Source organism: Ursus americanus, chromosome 20 (genome assembly GCF_024610735.1).
Source record: "Ursus americanus isolate L20-20 chromosome 20, mUrsAme1.1.p, whole genome shotgun sequence".
Taxonomy (NCBI): Eukaryota; Metazoa; Chordata; class Mammalia; order Carnivora; family Ursidae; genus Ursus; species Ursus americanus.
In genome coordinates this window covers 11125695-11145797 of record NC_142146.1, presented here as the reverse complement: position 1 = coordinate 11145797, position 20103 = coordinate 11125695, and the positions used below count along the sequence as shown (strand labels likewise).

The 20103-nt window shown below is 43.3% G+C and overlaps 1 protein-coding gene across 4 annotated transcripts in view; it reads left to right on the top strand.

Moving 5' to 3' along the window:
- ULK4 (unc-51 like kinase 4) overlaps nt 1-20103 on the top strand; it is a 592979-nt gene that overhangs the window by 538890 nt on the left and 33986 nt on the right. The window lies entirely within an intron of this gene.

The window sequence follows — 20103 nt, the reverse complement described above, 5'->3', positions numbered from 1 at the left end:
AAACAGGGCTGCAACTGGACAATATTCTAAATATTTCAAGTACTTTGAAAATAGTTAAAAGAAATGGCTTCTTACAGCATGCTGAGTTTTCACAAAACTGCCTCTTTTGATCACAGACTTGAGTATCCAGAGAATAGTCTTTCATGGCTTTATTCCCATCAGCCTTCCATCCTTTTGTATTCTTCCTTCAAATGGCCACCAGATGTGTAAGAGCCAAGATGGCATTAGCGTCCATGGTCATCCACATCCTGCCTCCTTCTAGACCCCAGACATAGGAAAAGCTCTCTTTGCTGACTTGCTTAAACAATTTCAGTAAGTCTTAATGCGGATCTTATTTTGTTTCCACTCAAAAATGAAGTGAAGAAAATGTCATTTATTTCTGAGAGAAAAGGTAAACACATTTAAAACTGAGAGTTGGACCTTTTGACTATGTCTGTGTTAAGTATCCACTAGCCAGACATTCTTTACGGTGCTTATATGTATAAGAGTAGCTTCCTGTGAGGTATGAAATGCCCCCTTTCTTCACCCAAGCACTTCAGATGATTCTAATTTTCCCATGTCCTTGTTCTGACTCTGACATCTTCAGCATGACCATTCATCACCAGTTAGGACTGGGCTTCAGTGACAATCTTATAGAGAAACTGCTAAATTTATTAATATCATAAAATATTTTATTCATCAAGAGGCCAGGATGGCTTTAAAACCTTAAAAGTGAGTTTTACTGTAGATGGTCAACATCAAATACATCTTAGAAATAGAGTTCCTTTTCCCAAGAGGTGTTCCATTCGTCACGGATTCAAACTTATTTTTCACAGACAAGTATTTTGATACTTTACAAGTATTTGGATTGTGAAATATTTTAATGATGACATATCTGGCAGTGTACATTCAATGCCAACCAAATTCTTACTTTTGTGTTTATGTTCTTTCATATTTCTTCCTTTGTATTGATACTTAAAGATGCTTTTCTCAGATGTATTCCTTTGCAATACTGTAAACATAGCCTATTTCTGTAGAAAATCATGATCAACCAACCATTCCACCCAGTGCTTAAGCCGTTATCTAATGGAAAGTTAAAGAAATGAAGATTGGTTGAAATCTTTTTCAGCTGGTTGTATATACCATTAAATAAGTTAGTGCTCACGTGTTATATCCATTCCTGGCGTGTAACTTAGAGCTAATTAGAAGTTATCTTGAGGCCAGGGAAGACTCAGTCCACTGTATTCAACATTGTTACATTGAAATGCACATTTCCTCTCATCTTAAAAGATTGAATACCATTTCATTTAAACATCAAATAAAATGCCAGCTGGTTAAAAGAGAAAAAAATGAGTTAGTATAATATTCTTTGCATCAGTGGCATCATCCCTGCAGGGGCACCATCCCTGCAAGGTACTGATTTCTCCCCGTCTCACTCAGCCTTCGGTTTTGACTAATGAAGGCGGCAGGCAGTGTGGATGATCCCCGGGCAATAAATGATTCAGAAATTACACCTTTTCATTTTGGAGTGAAATACAACAGCGTCCTCTGACACTTTCTGTTCCATCCATGTGGCTGCACAGTCTTGGACAAGTCCCTGAGCTTGAGGGATTCTGTCACACCAAACCCCCTTTCATGACCCTCCTTCTCAATCTGGATTCACCTACCTCCTTATCATGACTTCAGGTCCCAACTATTTGAGATCAGAAAGAAGCCCAAAAAAACCTATGAAATGATCAAACTTTAATTATATTGGATCCGGAAAGTGTTCAGTCTGTATGGTGGAATCCGACTCTTCCTTGGGACTGATGTTTGTTTAAAGTGTCCCGGTGCTTCTAGCTTATCTACAGTGTAACTGAGGCGAAACGCCAGCTCTAGCGAAACACTGGTTTGTGGCAATATTAATAACATCTTGTCTTATTTTTTTAGGCTCCATATTAATATGGCCTTTTTGGAGTTGGGGGTTTCATAATTGTGCTCTTTCTTACCTCTGATCTCAGGATCTAAAGTTAAGAGGTGGGAAAAAAGTCAATTCAACAAATACTATGTACCAGACTTTGTTCCAAGATCAGGGAATGTCAGTGAAACAAAACAGACATAAATCCCTCTTGTGGACTTTACATTCATCAGGGGTTGGGGGGAAGGTAGACAATAAATAAGGGAATTATATGGTATATCAGAAAGTAACAAGTGCTAGAGGGAAATTAAAGGAATGGGCAGTTGAGGTATGAAGGGTTCTGGCTGCAACTGAGAAGTGACATTTATGTAAAGACTTGAAGGAGGTGGGGGAGTGAGGCCTGTAGGTGTTTTAGGACAAGAGCATTGCAGGCAGGGGAAACAGCAGGTGCAAAGGCCCTGAGATAGGAACGTGCCTAACCTAGTCTAATGACAGCCAGGCACGGCAGGTTCAAGGAACAGCAGCAAGGCCAGTGTGGAGAGAGTGGAGAGAGAGGGGAGGAAAACAGTGGAAGGTTGAGGGCAGGTCACTTACTGCAGTACCAAGGGCAAAGATAACTGTGGCTTGGCCCAGGGTAGTGGCAGTGTGGGTGGTGAGAAGGGGTCACATTTTAGATCTGCTGTGGAGACAGACCTGACATATTTCCTGATGGATTAGATATGGAGCACGAGAGAGAAAAGGGAATCAAGAATGACTGCAGGAGGGGCACCTGGGTGGTTATATGTCTGCCTTCGGCTCAGGTCATGATCTCAGGATCCTGGGACCCAGCTCTGCATTGGGCTTTCTGCTCAGTAGGGAATCTGCTTCTCCCTATCTCTCTGACCCTTCCCCTGTTCATGCTCTTACATGCTCTCTCTCTCTTTCTCAAATGAATAGAAAAGAAACCTTAAAAATATTTATTAAAAGGAATGACTGCAGGTTGAGTCAATTTTGAGGACAAGATTGGTGTTCATTTGTTCAATTTAGGACATGTTAAATTTGAGATGCCTACTAGATATACAAGTAGATGTCCCGCTGGTGTAATCTGACTTTTCCTTCCAGTCTTGGGACTGACCTAGTCTTGGCTAGGCTTGCACAAGGGCTTAGAAGCTTCTGGAATTTCCTTGCTATTGCATGGATACAATATGCTGAACATTAGGCCCAGTTTCTGGAGCATTAGCTATAACCCCACCCCTTCATTTGCTATGCAAACCTACCAGAATGCAAGAAAGGGGGCATAATATTTCGAGTTAGAACTTGTTTCCTGGGAGGAGAAAATTAACTCTCTTTTATAAACGTCAGTGCATTAACTGCTGTTGGCCCACATCACTTGTATTGTGCCTGGGAAGGTTCTCCCAGCTGGAACCTACATGGTGCTTCTCACAGCCACCTGGGTGGGCTGTGGAGGTATACAGGAGGCTCACCAGGCCAATGTGGGGCTGTGTGTGTACGTCGTCAGGCCTTGGTTAAGATAAAGCTTCTCCCAGGCCTGCTGGTATTATTTGGGAAGTGTTCTGCAACTGCAGAATAATTTTAATACAGAAATCAGTGAAAACTGTGAAATTCCATAGGGTTTACTTAGTTGTCAGTTTATTGTTATCCCCTCAATATGGTTGTGTTAAATAATGCCCATTATAGATGCACATTTAGAGGAAAGTTACGCATAGTCAAACACCATATCTGTAATAATGAAGGTTCCTCCTCTGAAAACTCTGTTTTAGAAAAGCAGATAAATACCCACCAGTTTTCACAATTTAGAGCTGCTGTAAATGTTCCAGAAATAAATATCTGAGTCACATTTACCTCTTCCTGAGTTCTCTACATCTTCAAAATTTTATGCCAACCTCATTTATCCAGTGGTATATAAATCAGACAGCTCTGTGGTTGCCCCAGGCTTTCATCCAGTCAAAGAAATGTAACCAAAGCTCTCATTTTTCAATTTTTCATCTACTAAGTTTGTACCCCCCCAAAATAAATCCAGTACTGGCAAGTGTGTGATGAAACCGGTGGCCGTCCCCTGATGGTGTCAGTGAACACTCAGCCACTATGGAAAGTATCTGATGGCGTGTTTCCAGAGCCATATTATTGTTAATGACTGTTGTTCAGTAATTCTCTGCCTAAGAATTTATCCAAAAGAAATCATCAGAAACGTGGGAAATGTTATATGTATAAAATTGTTTATAGTTCAGAAATTGCAGTCAATCTAAAAATCCACCAACATGGGCATCATCAGGGAAATTATATTTTACTCCTTCAGTGGAATATTTTATGGTCATTACAAATTAGCAATGTGGAAAAATATATGGGCTATTATGGTTGGAAGTAAAGCAACATAAAAATAATATGTTTAATGGCGTTACAAAGTACTCCTCTTGAGCAAAGGATCACAGAACATAAGACTCACCCCATCCAAATTTCTAGGAGACCTCCAGTTATATCAACTAAATATTGCTACATTAACCAATCACCCTGAAACTTATGGACTCAAAACAAGAGCCACTTTAATGGCTCATGATTCTGCAGGTCAGCCATTTAGGCTGGAAACTGCTGGCTGTTCTTTTCATTTATTTTTTCTTTTTATTTTTTTATTATGTTAGTCACCATACAGTACATCATTAGTTTTTGATGTAGCATTCCATGATTCATTATTTGCGTATAACACCCAGTGCTCCATGCAATACATACCCTCCTTAATACCCATCAGTGGGCTACCCCATCCCCCAACCCCCTCCCCTCTGAAACCCTCAGATTGTTTCCTGGAGTCCGTATTTTCTCATCGTTCATCTCCCTCTCTGATTTCCTCCACTTCAGTTTTCCCTTCCTTCCCCTAATGTCCTCCATGCTATTCCTTATGTTCCACATGTAAGTGAAACCATATTGTAATTGTCTTACTCTGCTTGACTTATTTCACTTAGCATAATCCCCTCCAGTTCCATCCATGTAGATGCAAATGGTCAGTATTCATCCTTTCTGATGGCTGAGTAATAGTCCATTGAATATATGGACCACATCTTCTTTATCCATTTGACTGTTGAAGGGTATCACGGCTACTTCCACAGTGTGGCTATTGTAGACAATGCTGCTATGAACACTGGGGTGCACGTGCCCCTTCTTTTCACTATATCTGTATCTTTGGGGTCAATAACTAGTAGTGCAATTGCCAGGTCATAGGGTAGCTCTATTTTTAACATCTTGAGAAACCTCCATACTGTTTTCCAGAGTAGCTGTACCAACTTGCATTCCCACCAACAGTGTAAGAGGGTTCCCCTTTCTCCATATCCTCGCCAACATTTGTTGTTTCCTGTTTTGTTAATTTTTGCCATTCTAACTGTTGTAAGGTGGTATCTCGTTGTGGTTTTGATTTGTATTTCCCTGATGGCTAGTGATGTTGAGCATTTTTTCATGTGTCTGTTAGCCATTTGTATGTCTTTTTTGGAGAAGTGTCTGTTCATGTCTTCTGCCCATTTTCTGACTCGGTTATTAGTTTTTTTTGAGTATTGAGTTTGAGCAGTTCTTTATAGATTTTGAATATCAGCCCTTCATCTGCAATGTCATTTGCAAATATCTTCTCCCATTCCATGGGTTGCCTCTTAGTTTTGTTGACTGTTTACTTTGCTGTGCAGAAGCTTCTTGATGGAGTCCCAAAAGTTCATTTTTGCTTTTGTTTCACTTGCCTTTGGAGATGTGTCTTGAAAGAAGTTACTGTGGCCAATGTCAAAGAGGTTGCTGCCTATGTTCTCCTCTATGATTTTGATGGATTCCTGTCTCACATTGAGCTCTTTCATCCATTTTGAGTTTATCTTTGTGTATGGTTTAAGGGAATAGTCCAGTTTCATTCTTCTATATGTAGCTGTCCAGTTTTCCCAGCACAACTTATTGAAGAGCTGTCTTTTTTCCATTGGATATTTTTTCCTGCTTTGTCAAAGATTAGTTGATCATAGAGTTGAGGGTCCATTTCTGGAGTCTATATTCTGTTCCGTTGGTCTATGTGTCTGTTTTTGTGCCAGTACCATGCTGTCTTGGTGATCACAGCTTTGTAGTATAGCTTGAAGTCATGTAACATGATGCCCCCAGCTTTGTTTTTCTTTTTCAACATTTCCTTGGTGATTCGGGGTCTTTTTTGGTTCCATACAAATTTTAGGATTGTTTGTTCCAGCTCTTTGAAAAATGCCAGTGGTATTTTGATCGGGATGGCATTGAAAGTGTAGATTGCTCTGGGTAGCATAGACATTTTAACAATGTTTATTCTTCCAATCCATGAGCATGGAATGTTTTCCATCTTTTTGTGTCTTCTTCAATTTCTTTCATAAGTGTTCTGTAGTTTCTAGGGTATAGATCCTTTATCTCTTTGGTTAGGTTTATTACTAGGTATCTTATGGTTTTTGGTGCTATCGTGAATGGAATCGATTCCCTAATTTCTCTTTCTACAGTTACATTGTTAGTGTATAGAAAAGCAACTGATTTCTGTGCATTGATTTTGTATCCTGCCACATTACTGAATCGCTGTATGAGTTCTGGTAATTTGAGGGTGAAGTCATTTGGGTTTTCTGCATAACGTATCACATCATCTGCAAAGAGAGAGAGTTTGACTTCTTCTTTGCCAATTTGAATGCCTTTTATTTCATTTTGTTGTCTAATTGCTTATGCCAGGACTTCTAGTATTTCTAGTAGAACAATAGTGGCAAGAGTGAGCATCCTTATCACATTCCTGATCTTAAGGGGAAAAGCTGATAAGGGAAAAGCAGCTTTTCCCCATTAAGAATGATATTCACTGTGGGCTTTTCATAGATGGTTTTTATGGAATTGAGGAATGTTCCCTCTATCCCTACACTCTGAAGAGGTTTAATCAGGAAAGGATGCTGTATTTTGTCAAATGCTTTTTCTCCATCAATTGAGAGGATCATGTGGTTCTTGTCTTTTCTTTTATTAATGTGTTCTATCACATTGATTGATTTTTGAATGTTGAACTACCCTTGCATCACAGGAATAAATCCCGCCTAGTCATGATGAATAATCCTTTTAATTACTGTTGGATCCTTTTGACTAGGGTCTTGTTGAGAATTTTGGCATCCATATTCATCAGGGATATTGGTCTGTAATTCTCCTTTTTGATGGCGTCTTTGCCTGGTCCTGGGATCAAGGTAATGCTGGCCTCATAGAATGAGTTTGAAAGTTTTCCCTCTGTTTCTGTTTTTTGAAACAGCTTCAGAAGAATAGGTATGATTTCTTCTTTAAATGTTTGGTAAAGTTCCCCTGGGAATCCATCAGGCCCTGAGCTCTCGTTTTTTGGGAGGTTTTTGATTACTGCTTCAATTTCATTACTGGTTATTGGTCTATTCAGATTGTCAATTTCTTCCTGTTTCAGTCTTGGTAGGTTGTAATTTTCCAAGAAGGTATCCATTTCTTCCAGGCTGCTTAATTTATTGGCATATAGCTGCTGATAATAATTTCTAGTAATTGTTTCTATTTCCTTGGTGTTAGTTGTGACCTCTCCCCTTTCATTCATAATTTTATTAATTTGGGTCCTTTCTCTTTTCTTTTGGGCAAGTCTGGCCAGACGTTTATTGATCTTATTAATTCTTTCAAAGAACCAGCTATTAATTTTGTTGATCTGCTCTACAGTTTTTCTGGATTCTGTTTCATTGATCTCTGCTCTAATCTTTATTATTTCTCTTCTCCTGCTTGGTTTAGGTTTTATTTCCTGTTCTTTCTCCAGTTCCTTTAGGTGTAATGTTAGCTTGTGCATTCAGGACTTTTCTACTTTTTTGAGTGAGGCTTGGATGGCTATGTATTTTCCCCCTTAGGATCACCTTTGCAGTGTCCCATAGCTTTTGGACCAATGTGTTTTCATTCTCATTGGTTTCCATGAATTAAGTTCTTTTTTAATTTCCTGGTTGACCTAAACATTCTTTAGCAGAATGGTCTTTAGCTTCCAAGTGTTTGAATTCCTTCTAAATTTTTTCTTGTGATTGAGTTCCAGTTTCAAAGCATTGTGGTCTGAAAATATGCAGGGAATAATCTCAGTCTTTTGGTATTTGTTGAGACCTGATTTGTGGCCCAGTTTGTGGTCTCTTCTGGGGAACGTTCCATGTGCATTCTAGAAGAATCAGTATTCTGTTGTTTTAGGGAGGAATGTTCTGTATATACCTATGAAGTCCATCTGGTCCAGTGTGTCATTCAAAGTTTTTGTTTCTTTGTTGATTTTCTGCTTAGATGATCTGTCTATTGCTGAGAGTGGATTGTTGAGGTCTCCTACTATTAAAGTATTATGATACATATCAAAGTATTATGATAAGTAATAAGATTCTTTGTTTTGGTTGACCGTTGGCTTATGTAGTTGGCTGCTCCCATGTTGGGGCCATAGATATTTAGAATTGTTAGATCTTCTTGTTGGATAGACCCTTTAAGAATGGTATAGTGTCCCTCTGTATCTCTTACTACAGTCTTTAGCTTAGAATCTAATTTGTCTGATATGAGAATTGCTACCCCAGCTTTCTTTTGAGGTCCGTTGGCATGAACAATGGTTCTCCATTCTCTCACTTTCACTCTGAATGTATCTTTAGGTTCAAAATGAGTCTCTTGTAGACAGCATATAGATGGGTCATGTCTTTTTATACAGTCTGCAACCCTGTGCCATTTCATGGGAACATTTAGGCCATTCACGTTGAGAGTGATTATTGAAAGATATGATGTTAGTGCCATCATGTTGCCTGTGAAGTCCCTGTTTCTATTGATTGTCTCTGTAAATTTCTGGTCTATATTACTCTCTTGGGGTCTTTCTTCTTTTATAGAACCCCCCTTAATATTTCTTGCAGGGCTGGCTTGGTGGTCACATATTCTTTCAGTTTCTGCTGGTCCTGGAAGCTCCTTGTGTCTCTATCCATTCTGAATGACAGCCTTGCTGGATAAAGTATCTTTGGCTGCATGTTCTTCTCATTTAGTACTCTAAATATGAGTACTGTGGATAGGTCTGATGTTATTCTGATGTTCCTCTCTCCGTATGTAATAAATCTCTTCCCCCTAGCTGCTTTCAGGATTGCTTCCTCGGTTCTAAGATTTACGAGTTGCGCTATTATATGTTGGGTCATTGATCTGTTCTCATTGATCTTGGGAGGGGTCCTCTCTGCCTCTTGGACACGGATGCTTGCTCCCTTCCCCGGATTAGGGAAGTTCTCTGCTATGATTTGCTCAAATATGTCTTCTAGACCTCTCTCTCTCTCTCTCTCTCTCTCTCTCTCTCCACCCCCTCAGGGATCCCAATTATTCTGACATTGGAACATTTCATGGCATCATTAATCTCTCTCAGTCTGATCTCTTGGACTTTAAGCTGTTTTTCCCAGGCCTCCTCATTTTCCTTATTTCCTATCATATTTTCTAGCTCACTAATTCATTCTTCAGCCTTATTTACCCTGGCTGTCAGATTATCCAGTTTAGACTGTGTCTCATTCATAGCATTTTTAAGTTTGGCCTGATTAGATCTCATTTCTGCCCCTCGAGATTCTATAGTGTCGCTAATATTTTTCTCAAGCCTAGATATTGACTTCATAATCACTACTCTGAAGTCTATCTCTGACATCTTGCTTATATCCATATCCATTAGGTCTGTGGCAGAGGCCATAGTCTCTGATTCTTTTCTTTGTTGGGGGTTCCTCCTCTTAGTCATTCTGTTGAGGGGTGGTTGAGGGCATGTACAGAGTCCAAAGTAATAACCACCACCCAAGCAAGATGCACCCATTTTATAAGGACCCTGGGTTGTCATCCTCTTGTTCTTCTAGCCTGTCTTCTGGGGGAGGGGCCTGCCATGCTGATACTCATGCAAACCTGCTTGGGCAGAGTTGCCCTGACCCCTGACCCCTGACAGTGGTGGGAGGGGTGCTTAGTGGAATCTGGTTTTTTGAGCTTTTGTTCCTGGCAGCTTTCCGCATCTCTTCCGTCTCTTCTGAGAGTCAGAACAGAAATGACCATACCCCAACCTCTGTCCCAGAGCAGAGAAATTGTAGTCTGCTCTTCACTGAGCTCTCCAGGACACACAGTCTCCGTTTCTGCCTGTGCTGCTAAAAACTGCAGCCTCCCAGGTGGTACGCCCCACAGCAACTCTCCCAGAGGTCGATCCCAGGGCCGGGCATGTCTCTGCCCATTATGCTTCTAAAACCACGAGCTACCTGTGGTTCATGCACATGCAGTGCAGCTCCTGGATCCTGTCTGGGGGCTCCACTAAAGTCCTTTCCCCGCCGCTACTGGTCTGCGAGTCTGTGCCCAGTCCCCAGCACAGGATGCTTTTGTGCTCCAGTGTTGTATCACCTTCCCAGTGCCAGCTAATGGCAGCTCCCTCCCTCTTCTGTTTATCTTCTGATATCTGCCCGCAGAATCACATATGTCTCTCATTCTCCAGCAGGTGATGTCAGGCTTGTTCTCATAGACAGAGGTCCAGGAGGGAGAATGGAAGTATGCAGAACCCCTGAGTCCCAGGCTTGGAACTGATATATCACTTCCATCACATCCTGTTGGCCAGAGCAAGTCACAAGGCCAGCCCAGATTCAAAGGTGGGAAATAGAGTCCACCTCTTGATAGAAGGAGCTGCAAGGCTATATCGTCAAAGGTGCAGATACAAAGAAAAATAATTACAGCCATTTTTGCAAATGTTTTGCCCTATCAACCACTGTATTGTTGAGGTTCCTTATAGTTAGTGATTTTCCACAGTTTGGGTATTCTGAACCTGGTGCTTTACCCTAGGCTGAGCTCCATCCTGAACCCTCCAGTGTGCACCACTTGGGTTTGGCCATGGTGTCCATTGTGGTTGCTCAGTCCTGTGTCATACAGATTCTTAAGTATTTTGAAAATCTCTTCCATTTGACCGTCTCTGATTGGAAAACCCCCAGTATGCATGGAATGTTACAACCTTTCCAGGGTTACCCCTCTTCTGATACACAGTCTAGAGAAGGAGAACATAACTCTTTGATGAATTAATTTTCAACAACAGAGGATGTAATGATGGTTGCTAGGACACTTACTTCTTTTTCTTTTCTTTCTTTTTTTTTTTTAGATTTATTTATTTATTTGAGAAAGTACAGGAGGAGGAGGGGCAGAGGGAAAGATAATCTCAAGCTGACTCCACGCTGAGCACGGAGCCCAGTGTGGGGCTTGATTGCATGACCCTGAGATCGTGACTTGAGCTGAAACCATGAGTAAGATGCTTAATCAACTGTGCCATTCAGTCACCCCTAGGACCCTCATTTCTTATTTTTACATTAAAATCTTATCTCCTTTCTGATTTAAAGGAGAAAAATGAGGGGTACCTGGGTGGTTCAATCAGTTAAGCATCTGCCTTCGGCTCAGGTTATGATCCCAGAGTCCTGGGATTGAGTCCCACATTGGGCTTCTTGCTCAGTGGGGAGCCTGTTTTCCCTCTGCCTGCTGCTCCCCCTGCTTGTGCTTGCTCTTTCCCCTGCCTCTCTCTCTCTCTGTCAAATAAACAAATAAAATCTTTTTTTAAAAAAGGAGAAAAATGAGCATAGGAAGATCTAAATATTTTTAAACAGCACTAATTCTGGTTAATTTATTTGTTTATTAAAGACAGAAAACAACCATGAGCCCACAGGGATAATAATGGCATAGTGTTGAAGTTACATGTCATTTTGGGGACTGACTGATATGGGATTGAATAGTGAACCTTAAACTCTTAGAAAAAGCGAACACTTTTGTCCATTGAATCCTGATGTTTTCTCTCCTTATTGACAGAAGACCCAAAATAATTTATCCATCAGGAAGCCCAAATGCCAATTTTTAGAAGTGTTTTGGTAGCTTTCGGGTTTGAGTTTGTACATTAGCCTTGTAAGCCAAATATTATTTTCTTTCTGGTACATTTTGAACTGAATGTCAGTTACTGCATGTGATATATGATATTACTTGGGTGTCTGATTCTTCCATTCATTAACAGAGTCAAATGATAGATATAGTATCTTCAGTGGAGATAGTCAGCTTTTCATCTACTGTAAACTCATAAAGCAAAGTTGCTGCCTAGTCAGCTGTTGACCATGGACTTGCTGATTTGTGTTAGACCTTTGACCTGTAGGTGCAAAAAGTAACATCACCAGGCAGGAGGCCATCATTCATTACTTTTGTCACTTGGGACACTGAGCTGATGTGTATGCTCTTCTGCAATACGGGAGTGCATCAGCCCATCCAAGGACTGCTGACAGCCTCATCATCCTCAGCCTCTTACGTGAGAGAGCCTGGGTTGGGCCAAGGAAGTTTGCTTTGGAAGGCATCACTGTGGCCCATCGGAAAGAAGAGAAATCAAATCTGTTAATAGTATGAATTTGTCTTTGGCTCTAGTTGATTTCAATGGCTCTTAACCTGTGGAACTTTAAAAGAGTGCTTGCCCCTAGCACCCGAGGATTCTGACTTGCTGGGTCTAGAGGGGCCTGGGAATCCCTGTGTTTCAAAGCTGTAGAGGTGATTCTGATGTGCACTAAGGGTTGAGACCACCCCTCAGATTAGGTCTATGTTTTGAGGAAGAAAGGTCTGCCGATTCTTTAAACAGGGTTCGTTGTCAGCATCCTTTGTCTTCTTCTTTGCGACTGCCATGTGCTAAAAACCTTCATGTGGCCTTCATACGGTATGACATCAGTCTCAAAATCAAGAAGCCAAGCACTCCCTCTATTCTGTTTTCAAAGTGTTTGTAGTAGGAAGAACCCCCCTCCTGCCCGCCCCCTGCAGGTGCCAGGCATCGGTGAATGCAGAGAGGCAGGAGTTAGGGTTCCAGAAGGAATCCAGGCTCACAAAGCTTCTATACAGGAAAATTAAACAGCAAATAAGTACTGACCATAACCACAGTAGGCACTCATAGAAGCCGTGTGAGGGAGAGAAACTTCAGGAGACATTGGGTCCCTGAAGGATAGGTGGGCTCTAATGGGGCACATTTAAGGAGAGAGCTCATTCCTGGCCCAGGAGGGGCACATCACAGCCCCAGGGCTCTGTTTACAGAGGTCTGAAAAGTCATAGGCGGCTTGGCCCCTGCTCCCTGCCCCCATCAGCTTATGGCCATAGGAACAGGTCCCTTGCTATCTAGTCATTAGGCCTGGAGTTCCTTTTGCTCACCATTCTCCACCTTTCCTCAGGCTCCCTGTGTGGCTGCTCCCTCTCTAGTTTAGGTCTCTGCACAAATGTCACCCCTCACCAAAGACCTCTGACATCTCACTGATAATTCTTTTTCCATCAGTGGCGCTAACAGATGGGAGCCTCCCCACGTGGTCCCCAGCCGGTAGACAGTTTCCCATGCCTGCACCACAGGCAGGACAGGTGTTCCTGACTCCCTGCTTCAGCCGGGAAGCTCAGTACTGGTTTGGCAAGTCTGGGGACTGTGGCCTTTAGCATGCACAGCCTGCCCCTGTGATGGTCACCCTGGTCAAGGTCCCCCAAAGACTGGAGTGCCTTGGTGGCTCAGTCGGTTAAGTGTATGCCTTTGGCTCAGGTCATGATCCCAGGGTCCTGGGATTGAGCCCTTCTTGGGCTCCCTCCTCATGGGGAGCCTGCTTCTCCTCCTCCCAGCTTGTGCTCTCTCGCAATCTGTTTCTCTCTCCCTCATACAAATAAATGAAATCTTAAAAAAAAAAAAAAAGATCCCCAGAGGCATTGGCTTCCTGCCCTGCTGTCCACTACTCTCTGGGGGGTCCCTTTCTTTCAGACTGAGTTAAGTGTTTCCTTGTCATTTGGGTTGAGTGCTATCCGGCATTTCAATGTGTGTGGATGAAAGTGGGGGGGACTTCTCACATCACTGTCAGTGTTCATATTGTCCTGAAGTCACATTATCATTATAAAAAAGATCTGATTATTTCCTTTCCTATAAAACCTCTCGTGATTTCTTCTACTGACAGAATAAAGTACAAGCTCAGTAGCATGACCCAGAAAGCCCATTACAGCTGGTCCTATACACTCTCTCAGCGTCCTCCATGGCAAACCACCAGTGACACTAACACCACCCCCACACTAGGGTCCTGGACTCACCACACTTTTCACACCTTCATGACTTGGTTCACACCGTCGTCTCTACAGGGAGTCATTCTACTTCCTCTCCACTCTGCAAACTGTGTCTGGTCCTTCGAGATGCAGATGAAATGTCACCTCTGCCCTGAAGCCTACTTTACACCTGCTGTCTATGAATCCCCAGGCAACTGTCTGCAGGGCCTCCAGTGATATTGACTTCTCTTTTTGCCTGCCTTCCCTAGTTCACATGATTGATCTCACCAGCAAAATTTAATGTGGCACCCATTGACAAAGGAGTCTGGGGATTGTAGTTTCCAGGGCTCCTGCCTAGAGGCAAGACCTTGGAAGGGTAGTAGGGGTCCTGAGTATCAAGAGATGATATTCAGCATATGTGTGACACAGCCCTTGTCCACAGGGAACTCATGACCTAAAGGAGTCCAGATCATTCTGGGCAGCACCTGGAACATGCTTTGTAATGTTGCCTCCAATCACTCAGCACCTTAGGGACACAGCTCAGTCCAGTTACTTGGGTCTCCCTGAACTCTTTCCCAGGGCAAGCCCATGAGTCACTGAGAGCACCACACAGCTGGAAAGGGCTCACTGAGGAGCAGGAGCCAGTTGAAGATGACAAAAGCCTGGAAGGGAAGCAGTATAACCTAAAGAGGAAGAGCAGAGCCTTTGAGGCCAGACTGGGAGGGTTCAGATCCCAGCTCTTCCACTCTCCATCTGGGAGAAAGATACGTTACCTCTGTCTCAGTTTCTCCATCTGTTAAATGGAGGTAGTAACAATACCTTCCTCATCCAGTCTTGTATGATTAAATGAGTGAATCCATGCAAAGCGATGGCATGTAGTAAATCCTCAGTGAACTTAGCTGTCTTCATCATCATTGGCATTGCCATCATTATCATCCCTGTGATGTCGTAGGACAGAGACCTTACCAGATCTTACACCAAAATAAGGTTGCTCTAATGGAGAAGATGAGGGGCAAGTCCAGTCTCTAGTTAGACTGACTCACTCCTTTCCTTGGGCTTCCACCCTCTAGCCCTGAGCTGTCAGTTCCTCTGTACAAGGAGGAGAGGTGGGGTGAATATGCCCTGGGATTCCTCCTTCTCTGTCAGATTCTGTGGGATGTCAGAAGACACTTCTTAGGCTTTCATCCTGTGAAAGTTCCCCTCAGCTTTGGCCTTGTGTCAGCATAAAATGTTTGGGTCCAGGTGCCAAAATCATATTCAACTCCCCTTGTATTTTGTGGGTGTTTTCAGTAGTGCTAAATTTCTGAGGGAGTTTTGTGAGAGTGTTTATGATTATTTTTAGTAGGTGTTGGGTCCAGGTAACTGTAAAATCTAATTAAGAATTCAGAGGATGGAGTCACCCGTGGGGATTTAATCATTTATTTCAGTCATTTTCGTGCACTGTGTCTTCTCCCTCTCATACCTGGAACCATAAACTCAGTAAGTAATAACCATGATTTTAAAATCATTGGCGCACTCAGGTGATGGTGTGATATTCCAAAATTAGGAACATTTTAAGTATGTGGTATATAATTGCCATAACAACAGCCATAATAGAACAACTTAAATAGGTTAACTAAAAAAATTTAAATGTATGGGAGATGCAGCTATAACAGAAAAAAATAGAAAGCCTCAGGAGTTGCCCAGATGCTTCAGACGCTCCCCCAACAGCACTTTCAAAGGAGCTCCCTCCACACCCACGCTGTGCTTGGTGCCATGCGTCCCTGAGAACTGGATGGGAGTGCCTGCTCTGTCGTGAATGGGAACAAAGAGGGAGCAAAACGTTCGCCATCTTTGACCATGACATTTCATGACTAGGTTGGAAACTGTGGCCATTCAAAGAATTACTTCCAGGAGGGTTTCTTCTCTGAGTAAACATGGCTACTGGACAGGTCCCTGTTGGGTTTGGCAGGTCTCTGACTGCTTATACATGGGAGTAGAATAAGGTCCCTCTAAGCATTCTTTGGGTCATATATTAGTTATCACTTATGTCATCAGCAAATCACAAAGTGAGTCAAACTGGTTTAAGCAGAGAGTAAGCATGTTACATCTCATTGAAGGGAGCCCAGAGGTACAGGAGGTCCCGAGGCTCTGTCTGCTCCTCATTCTTGAATTGCCCTCCTCCTTACATGAGCTGCTTTCTTGGACTGTGGCAGGCCATTGGCAGCAGTTCAGACATCACACCAAGACAGACCCTCCAAAGGTTCTCCAGGTCCTGCCTAGGTCTTGGAGAAGGAAGCCTTCTCAAGAAGCTCCCAGCAGACTTCCCCTAAAGACTCCTTGACCAGCTTTGGGTGAGTGCCTTGGCTGGGATTCTGTTCACGAGGATTGGCTCAGACTAGTTGGAAATGACCTCTGGGGTTTGGGTAGGCTCAGCTTCCCTGAGGCAAGCCATGTGGAGAAGTGAATACCTGAACAAAATTGGGATTCAGTTAAGAAGCAAAAAAGTGGAAGATGGAATTTCTGTGGCCACAGCGATGTCCACTACATGCTGTATTTCATTTTTTGTTGGTTTGTGAAATTACTTAAAGTTCAGTTTTCCCACAAAACTATGTACAAATGTAAGTAGAAGCAAACTGAATTTTAGTATAATTCTCCTCATTGAAGAAATCACTGTGACACAAAGGGATTTGTGTCTCTCACACCCACTTTAGACTCAAAAAGATCTAGAAGCAACTCTGAAGACATTTAACCCAATCACCTTGTATTTACACACAGGCTCATGGGATCAGGATCCAAAAGAAGTTTCAACTCTAGTTTAAGAAAACCGGCTATGTAGGGCGCCTGGGTAGCGCAGTCGTTAAAAGCGTCTGCCTTTGGCTCAGGGCGTGATCCCGGCATACCGGGATCGAGTCCCACATCGGGCTCCTCCGCTGTGAGCCTGCTTCTTCCTCTCCCACTCCCGCTGCTGTGTTCCCTCTCTCGCTGGCTGTCTCTGTCACATAAATAAATAAAATCTTTAAAAAAAAAAAAAAAAAGAAAACCGGCTATGTAGACCCTGTCTTCAGATGTGCAGTCCTGGCCAATAATAAGATTCACTGGACTAAATGTTATGAACAAACATGGTTTCAACCTCAGTGCAGTACTTTCCAGAATGACTCTTTGGTTCCTGTATTTGGATTCTGGCGAATGTTGTCATCCTAGGCAGGTTTGAGGCTCTTAACTGTGGGGATTTGGTTGAGAGAAGAATGCTGCTTCCACAGACCTAAATCTCTAGCCAGACAGCATTTGAAGAGGGCTCAAACCCCCAGAGAGTTTCAGTGTCTCCAGGGTGAAAGGAGAAGCTAAAATGTGTCCTCCGTCAGTCATAGCTCCAAGTCCTGTCCTTTGCAGAATGAAATTACACAACCAGATTTCACCCCACAGGGCCCCCATTTGATCTTATTTTGTTTCTGAATTTTGGACCAAGAAAAATCAATATAAAGATAAGCATCATATTCCACTCACAGCCGAAACCCATATCCCAGGGGCAGAAAGAGGAAGTTGCCTTGTTTTTCTCTTCACATCATTTCAGTTCTTGAGCCAGCAGGAAACTGTATCCCACTCGGCTGCTCAGTCCTATTTTCCTTCCTTCCACCAAGTTAAACAGGAATAATTTTCTTTCCTCCTCCTCGTTAGAAGAACCAAGTCCCTGGCCCTTTGTTTAGCCTTCCTCAACCCCCAGCTGCGCCTGCTTGCTGGCCTTCCTCATCTCTGCTCTTGTGTACCCTCCTTCTTGCTCCCACATTCGGCCCCCACCCTGACATTGCCAGTGACCATGGAGATTTTGACCAGGTTCTGCCAAGAGCATGCAGAGTCGCACCAGGCCCTTTGATGCACAGGGAGTGCCAGCAAGGAGCTCTCATGCCTTCTGCGTGGCCTCTGCAGTCTTCAGTGAGTGGTTCGCTCAAAGAGCAGTTACAAGATGAATTTGCAGTGTCCTACTACTGAGAAAGACTTGGACTGGGCCTCTGGGCCCGGCAGTCTTACAGCTCTGGAGAAGTGCAGTTGGGGGAGATGATGAGAAGCAGGTTGACCTCTGCCTCCAGAATAACTGTCACTCACAGGGGGAAGGTCTTGAAGAGGGACCGAAGGCAAGAGGCAGGAAGGGATGGAGTGGAGAGAGAAGGCCTTGGGTGTGAGAAGGCCTGCGCATGGAAAAGAAAGAAGATGGGGAAGTTCTGCCCCAAATCTGTACTCTTGTGCTACTTCTGAGCATACTCTGAGAGGCATCTTTTTTTGCCTGGCCCCAGCCTCCCTTCCTCCTTAGGCAGGGCTGTGGCGGTGGCCTGAGGTGTTGCCTGGGTTCTGGAAAAGATTCTCCACCTGCCTCTACCTGTGAGCCTTGCCTCCTCCTCCTGAAGATCTGGACAGGCCTCAGGACTGCATCCAGGTGGACCCTCTGTCAGTTATCAGAGCCTCAGCCTTCCAGCTGCCCTCACTACCCCATCTGCTTTCCCCCATGGCTTCTGGCAGCTTTGTAGCCTCTGAGCTTTGGGTTGGGCAGATCCAAAAATGCAACCTGGGGTGACCACCAGAATAACTTTATGCCAAATCCAGGCTCTGGAACTCAACTCTTAGGCTCAAGAAAGTGGACTCTCTGAACCTCACTAACCCCCTCTGAAAAACAGAGATGAAAATAATGCCTGCCTCAGAGGCTTATGACAAGGATTCAAGAGGATAATATATGAAAGAGCTTCATAAACCGTCATGCACCAATCTATTGTCTTTTTTTTAAAGGAAATTGTTCTATATCAATGTCTGCAGATGTGGAGCCTCTCATTTGGCATGGCACAGCGACACACCCAGTAGAACGAGGTCCCATGAAAGATCTTCTTTCCTTAGATATTGACAAAATGAGTGCAGCTCACAGGCAATCTCAGGTTCAAATTTCAATCAATAAAGAGAATATAGAGGGAACGATCTCTTCTCCAGCCACCAAATTCTCCTCTCTGGAGGCAGCCAATGCTATCACTTTCTGGATATCCATCCACATGTACTTTATGCATAGACAAGAAAGGGCTGGATTTCCACTCTCCTCCCCCTTTACACAAACAGTGGCTTTCTCCACAGACACCTTTCCCACTTCCTCCTCACTTGCTTCATCTTTGCCAATCAGTAGGTGGAAATGATATTTTGCTGTGGTTGTAATTTCTATTTTACTTAGTGTAAGTGGGATTAAGTGCGATTTGCTGTCCAAAACCATGTGAATTTCTTTTCTTGTGAGCTGTATTTTCATGTTTTGCCCTTTGTTTTGTTGTTGTTGTTGTTGTTGTTGTTGTTGTTTTTTCAGTTGATCTTATACTTCTTGATTTGTAGCTCTTTATCAGGGAAACAAACCCTCTGTGATCCATGTCCCAACTGCTTTCCCAATTAATGGCTTACTTCTTGATTCCGTTCGTATTGGTCTCCATGCAGACTGTGATTTTATGTAGTCACACTTGTGTCCTATACTGTGGAAAGAAAGAATGAAGACAAGGAGCTCTTGAGCTCTGAGGGCTGCCTCTCAGTGAGTCTGTCTTGAGCCTTTATTCTTTTTCTCTCACCTGTTGTTGTGCTTTGACCTCCTCTCTCAGCCAAGGGAAGAGTACAAGGGCTGGAGCTTTGACAGAGATGGTCCAGACAGCAAGGGACCATCTAGAATGTTGAGTCTTATAGCAGATTAAGAACACAGCTGAGATCTGAAGTGAAGGGCCTGCCCTGGAGAACAGGCTCAGAGGTCCAGGTGACCAGAACAGGAATCCTCGGAGTTCTGGGAAAGAAGTCTTTTGTTAAGTTGGGGTTGGGTTGAGGGTGCCAAGCCTGTTCCATACTTCCTATCCTCTGACAACCACAGGAGAATGAGTGAATTAACCTAGTCAGTGAATTGGAACCTGCACAGTTTGAGGTCAGCCACTGGGCAGGTGTCAGCCCCATTCATAGACACACCTTCTCTAGCTCATTTTCTTCCCTGAGACAGTAAGCCAGGCCCTTGTGGACCACCCGTCGTCTCATCTGGTACATATTCTGTCATTGTGGAATCCTAGAACTGGGCTGGGAAAGGGGCTGGTTCTTGGTCCTTTCTGCATGGATGTCCCTTCCTTAATACACTATGGCAAAGCCCATGCACAGTGAAGACAGCTCACTACCACCTGCCCTGCCTGGGGGGCCAATGGCAGCAGCAGCTGGGTCAGTCTTTGTTAGAGCACCTGGAAGAGCCACACATTTCTTGG